At 55.6% G+C, this 17,980-nt stretch overlaps 1 pseudogene; it reads right to left on the bottom strand.

Annotated features, from left to right (window-relative positions):
- Nucleotides 1-2,517: 2,517 nt before the first annotated feature.
- On the bottom strand, nucleotides 2,518-9,207 carry LOC121286071 (annotated as a pseudogene).
- Between the last annotated feature and the right edge of the window lie 8,773 nt (nucleotides 9,208-17,980).

The raw sequence follows: 17,980 nt of genomic DNA, 5'->3' as shown, positions 1-17,980 counted from the left end.
GGGTGTGAGTGTGAGTGCGGATGTGGGTGTGGGTGTGAGTGTGGGTGTGAGTGTGTGTGGGTGTTGTGAGTGTGGGTGTGAGTGTGAGTGTGAGTGTGGGTGTGAGTGTGAGTGTGAGTGTGGATGTGGGTGTGGGTGTGGGTGTGAGTGTGGGTGTGTGTGTGTGTGGTTGTGGGTGTGAGTGTGTGTGTGTGGGTGTGGGTGTTGGTGTGTGTGAGTGACTGCGGGTGTGGCTGTGGCTGTGATGGTGTGAGTGTGTGGGTGGTGCAGCTGTTGCGTGTTGCTGTGGGTCTGGGTGTGTGTGTGCGTGTGGGTGTGAGTGTGAGTGAGTTTGTGGGTGTGTGTGTGGGTGTAAGTGTGACTGTGGGTGTGAGTCTGAGTGTCTGTGTGTGTGGGTGTGAGGTTGGGTGTGGGTGTGAGTATGAATGTGTGTGTGGGTGTGAGTGTGAGTGTCTGTGGGTGTAGGTGTGAGTGTGGGTGTGGGTGTGGGAGTGTGTGTGTGGTTCTGGGTGTTGTTGTTTGGGTGTGGCTGTGGCTGTGAGGGTGTGAGTATGTGAGTGTGTGAGGGTGTGGTTATGTGGTTGTGAATGTGAGTGTGCTTGTGAGTGCGGGTGTGTAGCAGTTGCTGAGGGTGTGAGAGTGTGAGTTGGTGTGAGGGAGTGGGTGAGACGGTGAGGGTGTGAGTTTGTGGGTGTGAGGCTGGGTTGAGAGGTTGCGAAGGTGTGGGTGTGATTGTGTGTTTGGGTGAGTGTGTGAGTGTGGGTGTGGGTGGGTGTTCGTGAAGGTGTGGGTGTGAGTGTGAGTGTGGGTGTGAGTGTGGGTGTGGGAGTGAGTGTGGCTGTGAGTGTGATTGTGTTTTTGGTTGTGGGTGTGAGTGTGGTTGTGGGTGTGGGAGTGAGTGTGGGTGTGAGTGAGGGTGTGAGTGTGGGTGTGAGTGTGGTTGTGGGTGTGGGTGTGAGTGTGTGTGTGGGTGTGAGTGTGAGTGTGGGTGTGAGTGTGAGTGGTTTTGTGGGTGTGTGTTTGGGTGTGGGTGTGAGTGTGAATGTGGGTGTGAGAGCGTGTGTGGGTGTGGGTGGGTGTGAGAGTGTGGGTGTGAGTGTGGGTGTGAGTGTGGTTGTGGGTTTGTGTGTGGGTGTGGGTGAGGGTATGAGTGTGGGAGTGAGTGTGAATGTGGGTGTGAGAGTGTGTGTGGGTGTGGGTGGGTGTGAGAGTGTGGGTGTGAGTGTGGGTGTGAGTGTGGTTGTGGGTTTGTGTGTGGGTGTGGGTGAGGGTATGAGTGTGGGTGTGCATGCGGGTGTGGTTGTGGGTGTGAGTGTGGGTGTGTGTGAGTGCGGGTGTGTGTGTGGGTGTGGGTGTGGCTGTGAGTGTGATTGTGTTTTTGGTTTTGGGTGTGAGTGTGGTTTTGGGTGTGGGTGTGATTTTGTGTGTGGGTGTGGGTTTGAGTGTGGGTGTGAGTGTGAGTGGTTTTGTGGGTGTGTGTTTGGGTGTGGGTGTGAGTGTGAGTGTGTGTGTGGGTGTGTGTTTGGGTGTGGGAGTGAGTGTGTGTGTGGGTGTGAGTGTGTGTGTGGGTGTGAGTGGGTGTGTGAGTGTGGGTGTGAGAGTGGGTGTGAGTGTGCTTGTGGGTATGGGTGTGAGTCTGGGTGTGAGTTTGAGTGTGAGTGTGGGTGTGAGTGTGAGTGCGGATGTGGGTGTGGGTGTGAGTGTGGGTGTGAGTGTGTGTGGGTGTTGCTGTGAGTGTGGGTGTGAGTGTGAGTGTGAGTGTGGGTGTGGGTGTGGGTGTGAGTGTGGGTGTGAGTGTGTTTGGATGTGGATGTGAGTGTGTGTGTGTGGGTGTTGGTGTTGGTGTGTGTGAGTGACTGCGGGTGTGGCTGTGGCTGTGATGGTGTGAGTGTGTGGGTGGTGCACCTGTTGCGTGTGGCTGTGGGTTTGGATGTGTGTGTGCGTGTGGGTGTGAGTGTGATTGAATTGTAGGTGTGTGTGTGGGTGTGAGTGTGACTGTGGGTGTGAGTCTGAGTGTCTGTGTGTGTGGGTGTGAGGTTGGGTGTGGGTGTGAGTATGAATGTGTGTGTGGGTGTGAGTGTGAGTGTCTGTGGGTGTGGGTGTGAGTGTGGGTGTGGGTGTGGGAGTGTGTGTGTGGTTCTGGGTGTTGTTGTTTGGGTGTGGGTGTGGCTGTGGCTGTGAGGGTGTGAGTATGTGAGTGTGTGAGGGTGTGGTTTTGTGGGTGTGAATGTGAGTGTGCTTGTGAGTGCGGGTGTGTAGCAGTTGCTGAGGGTGTGAGAGTGTGAGTGGGTGTGAGGGAGTGGGTGAGATGGTGCGGGTGTGAGTTTGTGGGTGTGATGCTGGGGTGAGAGGTTGCGAAGGTGTGGGTGTGATTGTGGGTTTGGGAGAGTGTGTGAGTGTGGGTGTGGGTGTGTGTTGGTGAGGGTGTGGGTGTGGGTGTGAGTGTGAGTGTTTGGGTGTGATTGTGTGTGTGAGTGTGGCTGTGAGTGTGAGTGTGTGTGTGGGTGAGTGTGTGGGTTTGGGTGTGGTTGTGAGTGTGGGTGTGGGAGTGGGTGTGGTTGTGGGTGTGAGTGTGGGTGTGGGTGTGAGTGCGGGTATGAGCGTGAGTGTGTGTGTGTGCACGTGGGTGTGGGTGTGAGTGTGTGTGTGGGTTTGGGTGTGGTTGTGGGTGTGTGTGCGGGTGTGGGAGTGAGTGTGGGTGTGGGTGTGGGTGTGAGTGTGGGTGTGGGTGTGGGTGTGGGTGTGAGTGTGAGTGTGAGTGTGAGTGTGAGTGTGACTGTGACTGTGTTTGTGGGTGTGTTTTTGGGTTTGGGTGTGTGTGTGAGTGTGGGTGTGGGTGTGGTTGTGGGTGTGGATGTGGATTTGTGTGTGGGTGTGGGTGTGAGTGTGAGTGTGGGTGTGAGTGTGAGTGTGGGTGTGGGTGTGGGAGTGAGTGTGGGTGTGTGTGTGGTTGTGAGTGTGAGTGTGAGTGTGAGTGTGGGTGTGGGTGTGAGTGTGGGTGTGGGTGTGGGTGTGTGTGTGTGGTTGTGGGTGTTGGTGTGTGGGTGTGGCTGTGGGTGTGGCTGTGGCTGTGTGGGTCTGAGTATGTGAGAGTGTGGGTGGGTGCATGTGAGGGTGTGGGTATGTGGGTGTGAGTGTGAGTGTGGGAGTGAGTGCAGGTGTGTAGCTTTTGGTGAGTGTGTCAGAGTGTGAGTGGGTGTGAGGGAGTTGGTGTAAGGGTGTGGGTGTGAGTGTGTGGGTGTGAGGCTGGGGTGAGAGGTTGCGAGGGTGTGGGTGTGATTGTGGGTTTGGGTGTGTGGGTGCGGGTGTTAGAGTTGGTGTGGGTGTGTGGTTGGGGGTGTGGGTGTGAGTGTGTGGGTGTGATTGTGTCTGTGAGTGTGAGTGTGAGTGTGATTGTGAGTGTGTGTTGGGTGTGGGTGAGGGTATGGGTGTGGGTGTGAGTGTGGGTGTGCATGTGGGTGTGGTTGTGCATGTGAGTGTGGGTGTCGGTGTGAGTACGGGTGTGAGTGTGAGTTTCTGTGTGGGTCTGTGTGTGGGTGTGGGTTTGGATATCAGTGTGAGTGTGGGTGTGGGTGTGGTTGTGAGTGTGGGTGTGGGTGCGGGTGTGAGTGTGAGTGTGGGTGTGAGTGTAGGTGTGGGAGTGAGTGTGGCTGTGAGTGTGATTGTGTTTTTGGTTGTGGGTGTGAGTGTGGTTGTTGGTGTGGGAGTGAGTGTGGGTGTGAGTGAGGGTGTGAGTGTGGGTGTGAGTGTTGTGGCTGTGGGTGTGAGTGTGTGTGTGGGTGTGTGTGTGAGTGTGGGTGTGAGTGTGAGTGGTTTGGTGGGTGTGTGTTTGGGTGTGGGTGTGAGTGTGAGTGTGTGTGTGGGTGTGTGTTTGGGTGTGGGAGTGAGTGTGGGTTTGGGTGTGAGTGTGTGTGTGGGTGTGGGTGGCTGTGTGAGTGTGGGTGTGAGTGTGGGTGTGAGTGTGGTTGTGGGTGTGTGTTTGGATGTGGGTGAGGGTATGGGTGTGGGTGTGAGTGTGGGTGTGCATGTGGGTGTGGTTGTGGGTGTGAGTGTGGGTGTGTGTGTGAGTGCGTGTGTGAGTGTGGGTGTGGGTGTGAGTGTGTGTGTGGGTGTGTGTTTGGGTCTGGGAGTGAGTGTTGGTGTGGGTGTGAGTGTGTGTGTGCGTGTGGGTGGCTGTGTGAGTGTGGGTGTGAGTGTGGGTGTGAGTGTGGTTGTGGGTGTGTGTTTGGATGTGGGTGAGGGTATGGGTGTGGGTGTGAGTGTGGGTGTGCATGTGGGTGTGGTTGTGGGTGTGAGTGTGGCTGTGTGTTGAGTGCGTGTGTGAGTGTGGGTGTGGGTGTGGCTGTGAGTGTGATTGTGTTTCTGGTTTTGGGTTTGAGTGTGGTTTTGGGTGTGGGTGTGAGTTTGTTTGTGGGTGTGGGTATAAGTATGGGTGTGAGTGTGAGTTGTTTTGAGGGTGTGTGTTTGGGTGTGTGTGTGAGTGTGATTGTGTGTGTGGGTGTGTGTTTGTGTGTGGGAGTGAGTGTGGGTGTGGGTGTGATTGTGTTTTTGTTTGTGGGTGTGAGTGTGGTTGTGGGTGTGGTATTGACTGTGGGTGTGAGTGTGGGTGTGAGTGTGGGTGTGAGTGTGCTTGTGGGTGTGGGTGTGTGTGTGTGTGTGGGTGTGGGTGTGAATGTGGGTGTGAGTGTGAGTGGATGTGGGTGTGAGTGTGTGTGTGTGTGGCTGTGGGTGTTGGTGTGTGGCTGTGGCTGTGGGTGTGGCTGTGGCTGTGAGGGTGTCAGTACGGGAGAGTGTGGGTGGGTGCATGTGAGGGTGTGGGTATGTAGGTGAGAGTGCAGGTGTGTCGCTTTTGGTGAGGGTGTCAGATTATGAGTGGGTGTGAGGGAGTTTGTGTGGGTGTAGGAGTGAGTGTGTTGGTGTGAGTCTGGAGTGAGAGTTTGTGAGGGTGTGGGTGTGAGTGTGGGTTTGGGTTTGTGGTTGGGTGTGTGGGTGTGGGTGCGATTGTGTGGGTGTGTGGGTGAGGGTATGGGTGTGGGTGTGAGTGTGGGTGTGCATGTGGGTGTGGTTGTGTTTATGAGTGTGGGTGTGGGTGTGAGTGCACGTGTGAGTGTGAGTTTGTGTGTGGGTCTGTGTGTGGGTGTCGGTTTGGGTGTCAGTGTGAGTGTGGGTGTAGTTGTGAGTGTGGGTTTGTGTGTGGGTTTTTGTGTGAGTGTGGGTGTGAGTGTGGGTGTGGGAGTGAGTGTGGGTGTGAGTGTGGGTGTGAGTGTGAGTGTGGGTGTGGGTGTGAGTGTGGGTGTGAGTGTGAGTGGTTTTGTGGGTGTGTGTTTGGGTGTGGGTGTGAGTGTGAGTGTGTGTGTGGGTGTGTGTTTGGGCGTGGGAGTGAGTGTGGGTGTGGGTGTTAGTGTGTGTGTGGGTGTGGGTGGGTGTGTGAGTGTGGGTGTGAGTGTGGGTGTGGGTGTGGGTGTGAGTCTGGGTGTGAGTTTGAGTGTGAGTGTGGGTGTGAGTGTGAGTGCGGATGTGGGTGTGGGTGTGAGTGTGGGTGTGAGTGTGTGTGGGTGTTGCTGTGAGTGTGGGTGTGAGTGTGAGTGTGAGTGTGGGTGTGGGTGTGGGTTTGGGTGTGAGTGTGGGTGTGAGTGTGTGTGGATGTGGGTGTGAGTGTGTGTGGGTGTGGTTGTTGGTGTGTGTGAGTGACTGCGGGTGTGGCTGTGGCTGTGATGGTGTGAGTGTGTGGGTGGTGCACCTGTTGCATGTGGCTGTGGGTTTGGGTGTGTGTGTGCGTGTGGGTGTGAGTGTGAGTGAATTTGTGCGTGTGTGTGTGGGTGTGAGTGTGACTGTGGGTGTGAGTCTGAGTGTCTGTGTGTGTGGGTGTGAGGTTGGGTGTGGGTGTGAGTATGAATGTGTGTGTGGGTGTGAGTGTGAGTGTCTGTGGGTGTGGGTGTGAGTGTGGGTGTGGGAGTGTGTGTGTGGTTCTGGGTGTTGTTGTTTGGGTGTGGGTGTGGCTGTGGCTGTGAGGGTGTGAGTATGTGAGTGTGTGAGGGTGTGGTTTTGTGGGTGTGAATGTGAGTGTGCTTGTGAGTGCGGGTGTGTAGCAGTTGCTGAGGGTGTGAGAGTGTGAGTGGGTGTGAGGGAGTGGGTGAGATGGTGCGGGTGTGAGTTTGTGGGTGTGAGGCTGGGGTGAGAGGTTGCGAAGGTGTGGGTGTGATTGTGGGTTTGGGAGAGTGTGTGAGTGTGGGTGTGGGTGTGTGTTGGTGAAGGTGTGGGTGTGGGTGTGAGTGTGAGTGTTTGGGTGTGATTGTGTGTGTGAGTGTGGCTGTGAGTGTGAGTGTGGGTGTGGGTGTGGGAGTGAGTGTGGGTGAGTGTGTTTGTGAGTGTGAGTGTGAGTGTGAGTGTGGGTGTGGGTGTGGGTGTGGGTGTGAGTGTGGGTGTGAGTGTGAGTGTGTGTGTGGGTGTGTGTTTGGGTGTGGGAGTGAGTGTGAATGTGGGTGTGAGAGCGTGTGTGGGTTTGGGTGGGTGTGAGAGTGTGGGTGTGAGTGTGGTTGTGGGTTTGTGTGTGGGTGTGGGTGAGGGTATGAGTGTGGGTGTGCATGCGGCTGTGGTTGTGGGTGTGAGTGTGGGTGTGTGTGAGTGCGGGTGTGAGTGTGGGTGTGGGTGTGGCTGTGAGTGTGATTGTGTTTTTGGTTTTGGGTGTGAGTGTGGTTTTGGGTGTGGGTGTGATTTTGTGTGTGGGTGTGGGTTTGAGTGTGGGTGTGAGTGTGAGTGGTTTTGTGGGTGTGTGTTTGGGTGTGGGTGTGAGTGTGAGTGTGTGTGTGGGAGTGAGTGTGTGTGTGGGAGTGAGTGTGTGTGTGGGTGTGAGTGTGTGTGTGGGTGTGAGTGGGTGTCTGAGTGTGGGTGTGAGAGTGGGTGTGAGTGTGCTTGTGGGTATGGGTGTGAGTCTGGGTGTGAGTTTGAGTGTGAGTGTGGGTGTGAGTTTGAGTGCGGATGTGGGTTTGGGTGTGAGTGTGGGTGTGAGTGTGTGTGGGTGTTGCTGTGAGTGTGGGTGTGAGTGTGAGTGTGAGTGTGGGTGTGGGTGTGAGTGTGGGTGTGTGGGTGTTGGTGTTGGTGTGTGTGAGTGACTGCGGGTGTGACTGTGGCTGTGATGTTGTGAGTGTGTGGGTGGTGCACCTGTTGCGTGTGGCTGTGGGTTTGGGTGTGTGTGTGCGTGTGGGTGTGAGTGTGAGTGAATTGTAGGTGTCTGTGTGGGTGTGAGTGTGACTGTGGGTGTGAGTCTGAGTGTCTGTGTGTGTGGGTGTGAGGTTGGGTGTGGGTGTGAGTATGAATGTGTGTGTGGGTGTGAGTGTGTGTCTGTGGGTGTGGGTGTGAGTGTGGGTGTGGGTGTGGGAGTGTGTGTGTGCTTCTGGGTGTTGTTGTTTGGGTGTGGGTGTGGCTGTGGCTGTGAGGGTGTGAGTATGTGAGTGTGTGAGGGTGTGGTTTTGTGGGTGTGAATGTGAGTGTGCTTGTGAGTGCGGGTGTGTAGCAGTTGCTGAGTGTGTGAGAGTGTGAGTGGGTGTGAGGTTGTGGGTGAGACGGTGCGGGTGTGAGTTTGTGGGTGTGAGGCTGGGGTGAGAGGTTGCGAAGGTGTGGGTGTGATTGTGGGTTTGGGAGAGTGTGTGAGTGTGGGTGTGGGTGTGTGTTGGTGAGGGTGTGGGTGTGGGTGTGAGTGTGAGTGTTTGGGTGTGATTGTGTGTGTGAGTGTGGCTGTGAGTGTGAGTGTGTGTGTGGGTGAGTGTGTGGGTTTGGGTGTGGTTGTGAGTGTGGGTGGGGGAGTGGGTGTGGTTGTGGGTGTGAGTGTGGGTGTGGGTGTGAGTGCGGGTATGAGCGTGAGTGTGTGTGTGTGCACGTGGGTGTGGGTGTGAGTGTGTGTGTGGGTTTGGGTGTGGTTGTGGGTGTGTGTGCGGGTGTGGGAGTGAGTGTGGGTGTGGGTGTGGGTGTGGCTGTGAGTGTGGTTGTGGGTGTGGGTGTGAGTGTGAGTGTGAGTGTGAGTCTGACTGTGACTGTGTTTGTGGGTGTGTTTTTGGGTTTGGGTGTGTGTGTGAGTGTGGGTGTGGGTGTGGTTGTGGGTGTGGATGTGGATTTGTGTGTGGGTGTGGGTGTGGGTGTGAGTGTGGGTGTGAGTGTGAGTGTGGGTGTGGGTGTGGGAGTGAGTGTGGGTGTGAGTGTGGTTGTGATTGTGAGTGTGAGTGTGTGTGGGTGTGGGTGTGAGTGTGGTTGTGGGTGTGGGTGTGGGTGTGTGTGTGTGGTTGTGGGTGTTGGTGTGTGGGTGTGGCTGTGGGTGTGGCTGCGGCTGTGAGGGTCTGAGTATGTGAGAGTGTGGGTGGGTGCATGTGAGGGTGTGGGTATGTGGGTGTGAGTGTGAGTGTGGGAGTGAGTGCAGGTGTGTAGCTGTTGGTGAGTGTGTCAGAGTGTGAGTGGGTGTGAGGGAGTTGGTGTAAGGGTGTGGGTGTGAGTGTGTGGGTGTGAGGCTGGGGTGAGAGGTTGCGAGGGTGTGGGTGTGATTGTGGGTTTGGGTGTGTGGGTGCGGGTGTTAGAGTTGTTGTGGGTGTGTGGTTGGGGGTGTGGGTGTGAGTGTGTGGGTGTGATTCTGTCTGTGAGTGTGAGTGTGAGTGTGATTGTGAGTGTGTGTTGGGTGTGGGTGAGGGTATGGGTTTGGGTGTGAGTGTGGGTGTGCATGTGGGTGTGGTTGTGGGTGTGAGTGTGGGTGTGGGTGTGAGTGCAGGTGTGAGTGTGAGTTTGTGTGTGGGTCTGTGTGTGGATATGGGTTTGGATATCAGTGTGAGTGTGGGTGTGGTAGTGGTTGTGAGTGTGGGTGCGGGTGTGAGTGTGAGTGTGGGTGTGAGTGTAGGTGTGGGAGTGAGTGTGGCTGTGAGTGATTGTGTTTTTGGTTGTGGGTGTGAGTGTGTTTGTGGGTGTGGGAGTGAGTGTGGGTGTGAGTGAGGGTGTGAGTGTGGGTGTGAGTGTTGTGGCTGTGGGTGTGAGTGTGTGTGTGGGTGTGGGTGTGAGTGTGGGTGTGAGTGTGAGTGGTTTGGTGGGTGTGTGTTTTAGTGTGGGTGTGAGTGTGAGTGTGTGTGTGGGTGTGTGTTTGGGTGTGGGAGTGATTGTGGGTGTGGGTGTGAGTGTGTGTGTGGGTGTGGGTGGCTGTGTGATTGTGGGTGTGAGTGTGGGTGTGAGTGTGGTTGTGGGTGTGTGTTTGGATGTGGGTGAGGGTATGGGTGTGGGTGTGAGTGTGGGTGTGCATGTGGGTGTGGTTGTGGGTGTGAGTGTGGGTGTGTGTGTGAGTGCGTGTGTGAGTGTGGGTGTGGGTGTGGCTGTGAGTGTGATTGTGTTTTTGGTTTTGGGTGTGAGTGTGGTTTTGGGTGTGGGTGTGAGTTTGTTTGTGGGTGTGGGTATGAGTATGGGTGTGAGTGTGAGTTGTATTGAGTGAGTGTGGGTGTGGGTGTGAGTGTGTGTTTGGGTGTGGGTGGGTGTGTGAGTGTGGGTGTGAGTGTGGGTGTGTGTGGTTGTGGGTGTGGGTGTGAGTCTGGGTGTGAGTTTGAGTGTGAGTGTGGGTGTGAGTGTGAGTGCGGATGTGGGTGTGGGTGTGAGTGTGGGTGTGAGTGTGTGTGGGTGTTGTGAGTGTGGGTGTGAGTGTGAGTGTGAGTGTGGGTGTGAGTGTGAGTGTGAGTGTGGATGTGGGTGTGGGTGTGGGTGTGAGTGTGGGTGTGTGTGTGTGTGGTTGTGGGTGTGAGTGTGTGTGTGTGGGTGTGGGTGTTGGTGTGTGTGAGTGACTGCGGGTGTGGCTGTGGCTGTGATGGTGTGAGTGTGTGGGTGGTGCAGCTGTTGCGTGTTGCTGTGGGTCTGGGTGTGTGTGTGCGTGTGGGTGTGAGTGTGAGTGAGTTTGTGGGTGTGTGTGTGGGTGTAAGTGTGACTGTGGGTGTGAGTCTGAGTGTCTGTGTGTGTGGGTGTGAGGTTGGGTGTGGGTGTGAGTATGAATGTGTGTGTGGGTGTGAGTGTGAGTGTCTGTGGGTGTAGGTGTGAGTGTGGGTGTGGGTGTGGGAGTGTGTGTGTGGTTCTGGGTGTTGTTGTTTGGGTGTGGCTGTGGCTGTGAGGGTGTGAGTATGTGAGTGTGTGAGGGTGTGGTTATGTGGTTGTGAATGTGAGTGTGCTTGTGAGTGCGGGTGTGTAGCAGTTGCTGAGGGTGTGAGAGTGTGAGTTGGTGTGAGGGAGTGGGTGAGACGGTGAGGGTGTGAGTTTGTGGGTGTGAGGCTGGGTTGAGAGGTTGCGAAGGTGTGGGTGTGATTGTGTGTTTGGGTGAGTGTGTGAGTGTGGGTGTGGGTGGGTGTTCGTGAAGGTGTGGGTGTGAGTGTGAGTGTGGGTGTGAGTGTGGGTGTGGGAGTGAGTGTGGCTGTGAGTGTGATTGTGTTTTTGGTTGTGGGTGTGAGTGTGGTTGTGGGTGTGGGAGTGAGTGTGGGTGTGAGTGAGGGTGTGAGTGTGGGTGTGAGTGTGGTTGTGGGTGTGGGTGTGAGTGTGTGTGTGGGTGTGAGTGTGAGTGTGGGTGTGAGTGTGAGTGGTTTTGTGGGTGTGTGTTTGGGTGTGGGTGTGAGTGTGAATGTGGGTGTGAGAGCGTGTGTGGGTGTGGGTGGGTGTGAGAGTGTGGGTGTGAGTGTGGGTGTGAGTGTGGTTGTGGGTTTGTGTGTGGGTGTGGGTGAGGGTATGAGTGTGGGAGTGAGTGTGAATGTGGGTGTGAGAGTGTGTGTGGGTGTGGGTGGGTGTGAGAGTGTGGGTGTGAGTGTGGGTGTGAGTGTGGTTGTGGGTTTGTGTGTGGGTGTGGGTGAGGGTATGAGTGTGGGTGTGCATGCGGGTGTGGTTGTGGGTGTGAGTGTGGGTGTGTGTGAGTGCGGGTGTGTGTGTGGGTGTGGGTGTGGCTGTGAGTGTGATTGTGTTTTTGGTTTTGGGTGTGAGTGTGGTTTTGGGTGTGGGTGTGATTTTGTGTGTGGGTGTGGGTTTGAGTGTGGGTGTGAGTGTGAGTGGTTTTGTGGGTGTGTGTTTGGGTGTGGGTGTGAGTGTGAGTGTGTGTGTGGGTGTGTGTTTGGGTGTGGGAGTGAGTGTGTGTGTGGGTGTGAGTGTGTGTGTGGGTGTGAGTGGGTGTGTGAGTGTGGGTGTGAGAGTGGGTGTGAGTGTGCTTGTGGGTATGGGTGTGAGTCTGGGTGTGAGTTTGAGTGTGAGTGTGGGTGTGAGTGTGAGTGCGGATGTGGGTGTGGGTGTGAGTGTGGGTGTGAGTGTGTGTGGGTGTTGCTGTGAGTGTGGGTGTGAGTGTGAGTGTGAGTGTGGGTGTGGGTGTGGGTGTGAGTGTGGGTGTGAGTGTGTTTGGATGTGGATGTGAGTGTGTGTGTGTGGGTGTTGGTGTTGGTGTGTGTGAGTGACTGCGGGTGTGGCTGTGGCTGTGATGGTGTGAGTGTGTGGGTGGTGCACCTGTTGCGTGTGGCTGTGGGTTTGGATGTGTGTGTGCGTGTGGGTGTGAGTGTGATTGAATTGTAGGTGTGTGTGTGGGTGTGAGTGTGACTGTGGGTGTGAGTCTGAGTGTCTGTGTGTGTGGGTGTGAGGTTGGGTGTGGGTGTGAGTATGAATGTGTGTGTGGGTGTGAGTGTGAGTGTCTGTGGGTGTGGGTGTGAGTGTGGGTGTGGGTGTGGGAGTGTGTGTGTGGTTCTGGGTGTTGTTGTTTGGGTGTGGGTGTGGCTGTGGCTGTGAGGGTGTGAGTATGTGAGTGTGTGAGGGTGTGGTTTTGTGGGTGTGAATGTGAGTGTGCTTGTGAGTGCGGGTGTGTAGCAGTTGCTGAGGGTGTGAGAGTGTGAGTGGGTGTGAGGGAGTGGGTGAGATGGTGCGGGTGTGAGTTTGTGGGTGTGATGCTGGGGTGAGAGGTTGCGAAGGTGTGGGTGTGATTGTGGGTTTGGGAGAGTGTGTGAGTGTGGGTGTGGGTGTGTGTTGGTGAGGGTGTGGGTGTGGGTGTGAGTGTGAGTGTTTGGGTGTGATTGTGTGTGTGAGTGTGGCTGTGAGTGTGAGTGTGTGTGTGGGTGAGTGTGTGGGTTTGGGTGTGGTTGTGAGTGTGGGTGTGGGAGTGGGTGTGGTTGTGGGTGTGAGTGTGGGTGTGGGTGTGAGTGCGGGTATGAGCGTGAGTGTGTGTGTGTGCACGTGGGTGTGGGTGTGAGTGTGTGTGTGGGTTTGGGTGTGGTTGTGGGTGTGTGTGCGGGTGTGGGAGTGAGTGTGGGTGTGGGTGTGGGTGTGAGTGTGGGTGTGGGTGTGGGTGTGGGTGTGAGTGTGAGTGTGAGTGTGAGTGTGAGTGTGACTGTGACTGTGTTTGTGGGTGTGTTTTTGGGTTTGGGTGTGTGTGTGAGTGTGGGTGTGGGTGTGGTTGTGGGTGTGGATGTGGATTTGTGTGTGGGTGTGGGTGTGAGTGTGAGTGTGGGTGTGAGTGTGAGTGTGGGTGTGGGTGTGGGAGTGAGTGTGGGTGTGTGTGTGGTTGTGAGTGTGAGTGTGAGTGTGAGTGTGGGTGTGGGTGTGAGTGTGGGTGTGGGTGTGGGTGTGTGTGTGTGGTTGTGGGTGTTGGTGTGTGGGTGTGGCTGTGGGTGTGGCTGTGGCTGTGTGGGTCTGAGTATGTGAGAGTGTGGGTGGGTGCATGTGAGGGTGTGGGTATGTGGGTGTGAGTGTGAGTGTGGGAGTGAGTGCAGGTGTGTAGCTTTTGGTGAGTGTGTCAGAGTGTGAGTGGGTGTGAGGGAGTTGGTGTAAGGGTGTGGGTGTGAGTGTGTGGGTGTGAGGCTGGGGTGAGAGGTTGCGAGGGTGTGGGTGTGATTGTGGGTTTGGGTGTGTGGGTGCGGGTGTTAGAGTTGGTGTGGGTGTGTGGTTGGGGGTGTGGGTGTGAGTGTGTGGGTGTGATTGTGTCTGTGAGTGTGAGTGTGAGTGTGATTGTGAGTGTGTGTTGGGTGTGGGTGAGGGTATGGGTGTGGGTGTGAGTGTGGGTGTGCATGTGGGTGTGGTTGTGCATGTGAGTGTGGGTGTCGGTGTGAGTACGGGTGTGAGTGTGAGTTTCTGTGTGGGTCTGTGTGTGGGTGTGGGTTTGGATATCAGTGTGAGTGTGGGTGTGGGTGTGGTTGTGAGTGTGGGTGTGGGTGCGGGTGTGAGTGTGAGTGTGGGTGTGAGTGTAGGTGTGGGAGTGAGTGTGGCTGTGAGTGTGATTGTGTTTTTGGTTGTGGGTGTGAGTGTGGTTGTTGGTGTGGGAGTGAGTGTGGGTGTGAGTGAGGGTGTGAGTGTGGGTGTGAGTGTTGTGGCTGTGGGTGTGAGTGTGTGTGTGGGTGTGTGTGTGAGTGTGGGTGTGAGTGTGAGTGGTTTGGTGGGTGTGTGTTTGGGTGTGGGTGTGAGTGTGAGTGTGTGTGTGGGTGTGTGTTTGGGTGTGGGAGTGAGTGTGGGTTTGGGTGTGAGTGTGTGTGTGGGTGTGGGTGGCTGTGTGAGTGTGGGTGTGAGTGTGGGTGTGAGTGTGGTTGTGGGTGTGTGTTTGGATGTGGGTGAGGGTATGGGTGTGGGTGTGAGTGTGGGTGTGCATGTGGGTGTGGTTGTGGGTGTGAGTGTGGGTGTGTGTGTGAGTGCGTGTGTGAGTGTGGGTGTGGGTGTGAGTGTGTGTGTGGGTGTGTGTTTGGGTCTGGGAGTGAGTGTTGGTGTGGGTGTGAGTGTGTGTGTGCGTGTGGGTGGCTGTGTGAGTGTGGGTGTGAGTGTGGGTGTGAGTGTGGTTGTGGGTGTGTGTTTGGATGTGGGTGAGGGTATGGGTGTGGGTGTGAGTGTGGGTGTGCATGTGGGTGTGGTTGTGGGTGTGAGTGTGGCTGTGTGTTGAGTGCGTGTGTGAGTGTGGGTGTGGGTGTGGCTGTGAGTGTGATTGTGTTTCTGGTTTTGGGTTTGAGTGTGGTTTTGGGTGTGGGTGTGAGTTTGTTTGTGGGTGTGGGTATAAGTATGGGTGTGAGTGTGAGTTGTTTTGAGGGTGTGTGTTTGGGTGTGTGTGTGAGTGTGATTGTGTGTGTGGGTGTGTGTTTGTGTGTGGGAGTGAGTGTGGGTGTGGGTGTGATTGTGTTTTTGTTTGTGGGTGTGAGTGTGGTTGTGGGTGTGGTATTGACTGTGGGTGTGAGTGTGGGTGTGAGTGTGGGTGTGAGTGTGCTTGTGGGTGTGGGTGTGTGTGTGTGTGTGGGTGTGGGTGTGAATGTGGGTGTGAGTGTGAGTGGATGTGGGTGTGAGTGTGTGTGTGTGTGGCTGTGGGTGTTGGTGTGTGGCTGTGGCTGTGGGTGTGGCTGTGGCTGTGAGGGTGTCAGTACGGGAGAGTGTGGGTGGGTGCATGTGAGGGTGTGGGTATGTAGGTGAGAGTGCAGGTGTGTCGCTTTTGGTGAGGGTGTCAGATTATGAGTGGGTGTGAGGGAGTTTGTGTGGGTGTAGGAGTGAGTGTGTTGGTGTGAGTCTGGAGTGAGAGTTTGTGAGGGTGTGGGTGTGAGTGTGGGTTTGGGTTTGTGGTTGGGTGTGTGGGTGTGGGTGCGATTGTGTGGGTGTGTGGGTGAGGGTATGGGTGTGGGTGTGAGTGTGGGTGTGCATGTGGGTGTGGTTGTGTTTATGAGTGTGGGTGTGGGTGTGAGTGCACGTGTGAGTGTGAGTTTGTGTGTGGGTCTGTGTGTGGGTGTCGGTTTGGGTGTCAGTGTGAGTGTGGGTGTAGTTGTGAGTGTGGGTTTGTGTGTGGGTTTTTGTGTGAGTGTGGGTGTGAGTGTGGGTGTGGGAGTGAGTGTGGGTGTGAGTGTGGGTGTGAGTGTGAGTGTGGGTGTGGGTGTGAGTGTGGGTGTGAGTGTGAGTGGTTTTGTGGGTGTGTGTTTGGGTGTGGGTGTGAGTGTGAGTGTGTGTGTGGGTGTGTGTTTGGGCGTGGGAGTGAGTGTGGGTGTGGGTGTTAGTGTGTGTGTGGGTGTGGGTGGGTGTGTGAGTGTGGGTGTGAGTGTGGGTGTGGGTGTGGGTGTGAGTCTGGGTGTGAGTTTGAGTGTGAGTGTGGGTGTGAGTGTGAGTGCGGATGTGGGTGTGGGTGTGAGTGTGGGTGTGAGTGTGTGTGGGTGTTGCTGTGAGTGTGGGTGTGAGTGTGAGTGTGAGTGTGGGTGTGGGTGTGGGTTTGGGTGTGAGTGTGGGTGTGAGTGTGTGTGGATGTGGGTGTGAGTGTGTGTGGGTGTGGTTGTTGGTGTGTGTGAGTGACTGCGGGTGTGGCTGTGGCTGTGATGGTGTGAGTGTGTGGGTGGTGCACCTGTTGCATGTGGCTGTGGGTTTGGGTGTGTGTGTGCGTGTGGGTGTGAGTGTGAGTGAATTTGTGCGTGTGTGTGTGGGTGTGAGTGTGACTGTGGGTGTGAGTCTGAGTGTCTGTGTGTGTGGGTGTGAGGTTGGGTGTGGGTGTGAGTATGAATGTGTGTGTGGGTGTGAGTGTGAGTGTCTGTGGGTGTGGGTGTGAGTGTGGGTGTGGGAGTGTGTGTGTGGTTCTGGGTGTTGTTGTTTGGGTGTGGGTGTGGCTGTGGCTGTGAGGGTGTGAGTATGTGAGTGTGTGAGGGTGTGGTTTTGTGGGTGTGAATGTGAGTGTGCTTGTGAGTGCGGGTGTGTAGCAGTTGCTGAGGGTGTGAGAGTGTGAGTGGGTGTGAGGGAGTGGGTGAGATGGTGCGGGTGTGAGTTTGTGGGTGTGAGGCTGGGGTGAGAGGTTGCGAAGGTGTGGGTGTGATTGTGGGTTTGGGAGAGTGTGTGAGTGTGGGTGTGGGTGTGTGTTGGTGAAGGTGTGGGTGTGGGTGTGAGTGTGAGTGTTTGGGTGTGATTGTGTGTGTGAGTGTGGCTGTGAGTGTGAGTGTGTGTGTGGGTGAGAGTGTGGGTTTGGGTGTGGGAGTGAGTGTGGGTGTGGGAGTGGGTGTGGTTGTGGGTGTGAGTATGGGTGTGGGTGTGAGTGCGGGTATGACCGTGAGTGTGTGAGTGTTCACGTGGGTGTGGGTGTGAGTGTGTGTGTGGGTTTGGGTGTGGTTGTGCGTGTGAGTGCGGGTGTGGGAGTGAGTGTGGGTGTGGGTGTGGGTGTGAGTGTGGGTGTGGGTGTGTGTGTGAGTGTGAGTGTGACAGTGTTTGTGGGTGTGTTTTTGGCTTTGGGTGTGGATGTGAGTGTGGGTGTGGCTGTGGTTGTGGGTGTGGTTGTGGATTTGTGTGTGGGTGTGGGTGTGAGTGTGGGTGTGAGTGTGAGTGTGGGTGTTGGTGTGGAAGTGAGTGTGGGTGTGGGTGTGAGTGTGATTGTGAGTGTGGTTTTGAGTGTGAGTGTGAGTGTGGGTGTGGGTATGGGTGTGGGTGTGAGTTTGGTTGTGGGTGTGGGTGTGACTGTGGGTGTGGGTGTGAGTGTGGGTGTGTGTGTGTGGTTGTGGGTGTTGGTGTGTGGTTGTGGCTGTGGGTGTGGCTGTGGCTGTGAGGGTCTGAGCATATGAGAGTGTGGGTGGGTGCATGTGAGGGTGTGGCTATGTGGGTGTGAGTGTGAGTGTGGGAGTGAGTGCAGGTGTGTAGCTGTTGGTGAGTGTGTCAGAGTGTGAGTGGGTGTGAGGGAGTTGGTGTAAGGGTGTGGGTGTGAGTGTGGTTGTGGGTGTGGGAGTGAGTGTGGGTGTGAGTGAGTGTGTGAGTTTGGGTGTGAGTGTTGTTGTGGCTGTGGGTGTGAGTGTGTGTGTGGGTGTGGGTGTGAGTGTGGGTGTGAGTGTGAGTGGTTTTGTGGGTGTGTGTTTGGGTGTGGGTGTGAGTGTGAGTGTGTGTGTGGGTGTGTGTTTGGGTGTGGGAGTGAGTGTGGGTGTGGGTGTGAGTGTGTGTGTGGGTGTGGGTGGGTGTGTGAGTGTGGGTGTGAGTGTGGGTGTGAGTTTGGTTGTGGGTGTGTGTTTGGATGTGGGTGAGGGTATGGGTGTGGGTGTGAGTGTGGGTGTGCATTTGGTTGTGGTTGTGGGTGTGAGTGTGGGTGTGTGTGTGAGTGCGTGTGTGAGTGTGGGTGTGGGTGTGGCTGTGAGTTTGATTATGTTTTTGGTTTTGGGTGTGAGTGTGGTTTTGGGTGTGGGTGTGAGTTTGTTTGTGGGTGTGGGTGTGAGTGTGGGTGTGAGTGTGAGTGGTTTTGAGTGTGTGTGTTTGGGTGTGAGTGTGAGTGTGTGTGTGGGTGTGTGTTTGGGTGTGGGAGTGAGTGTGGGTGTGGGTGTGAGTGTGTGTGTGGGTGTGGGTGGGTGTGTGAGTGTGGGTGTGAGTGTGGGTGTGAGTGTGGTTGTGGGTGTGGGTGTGAGTCTGGGTGTGAGTTTGAGTGTGAGTGTGGGTGTGAGTGTGAGTGCGGATGTGGGTGTCGGTGTGAGTATGGGTGTGAGAGTGTGTGGGTGTTGTTGTGAGTGTTGGTGTGAGTGTGAGTGTGAGTGTGGGTGTGAGTGTGAGTGTGGATGTGGGTGTGGGTGTGGGTGTGAGTGTGTGTGGATGTGGGTGTGAGTGTGTGTGTGTGGGTGTGGGTGTTGTGTGTGAGTGACTGCGGATGTGGCTGTGGATGTGATGGTGTGAGTGTGTGGGTGATGCAGCTGTTGCATGTTGCTGTGAGTTTGGGTGTGTGTGTGCGTGTGGGTGTGAGTGTGAGTGAGTTTGTGGGTGTGTGTGTGGGTGTGAGTGTGACTGTGGGTGTGAGTCTGAGTGTCTGTGTGTGTGGGTGTGAGGTTGGGTGTGGGTGTGAGTATGAATGTGTGTGTGGGTGTGAGTGTGAGTGTCTGTGGGTGTAGGTGTGAGTGTGGGTGTGGGTGTGGGAGTGTGTGTGTGGTTCTGGGTGTTGTTGTTTGGGTGTGGCTGTGGCTGTGAGGGTGTGAGTATGTGAGTGTGTGAGGGTGTGGTTATGTGGTTGTGAATGTGAGTGTGCTTGTGAGTGCGGGTGTGTAGCAGTTGCTGA

The sequence above is a fragment of the Carcharodon carcharias genome, chromosome 13 (assembly GCF_017639515.1).
Source record: "Carcharodon carcharias isolate sCarCar2 chromosome 13, sCarCar2.pri, whole genome shotgun sequence".
In the NCBI taxonomy this organism is placed as follows: domain Eukaryota; kingdom Metazoa; phylum Chordata; class Chondrichthyes; order Lamniformes; family Lamnidae; genus Carcharodon; species Carcharodon carcharias.
This window is presented reverse-complemented; position numbering and strand designations above follow the sequence as displayed.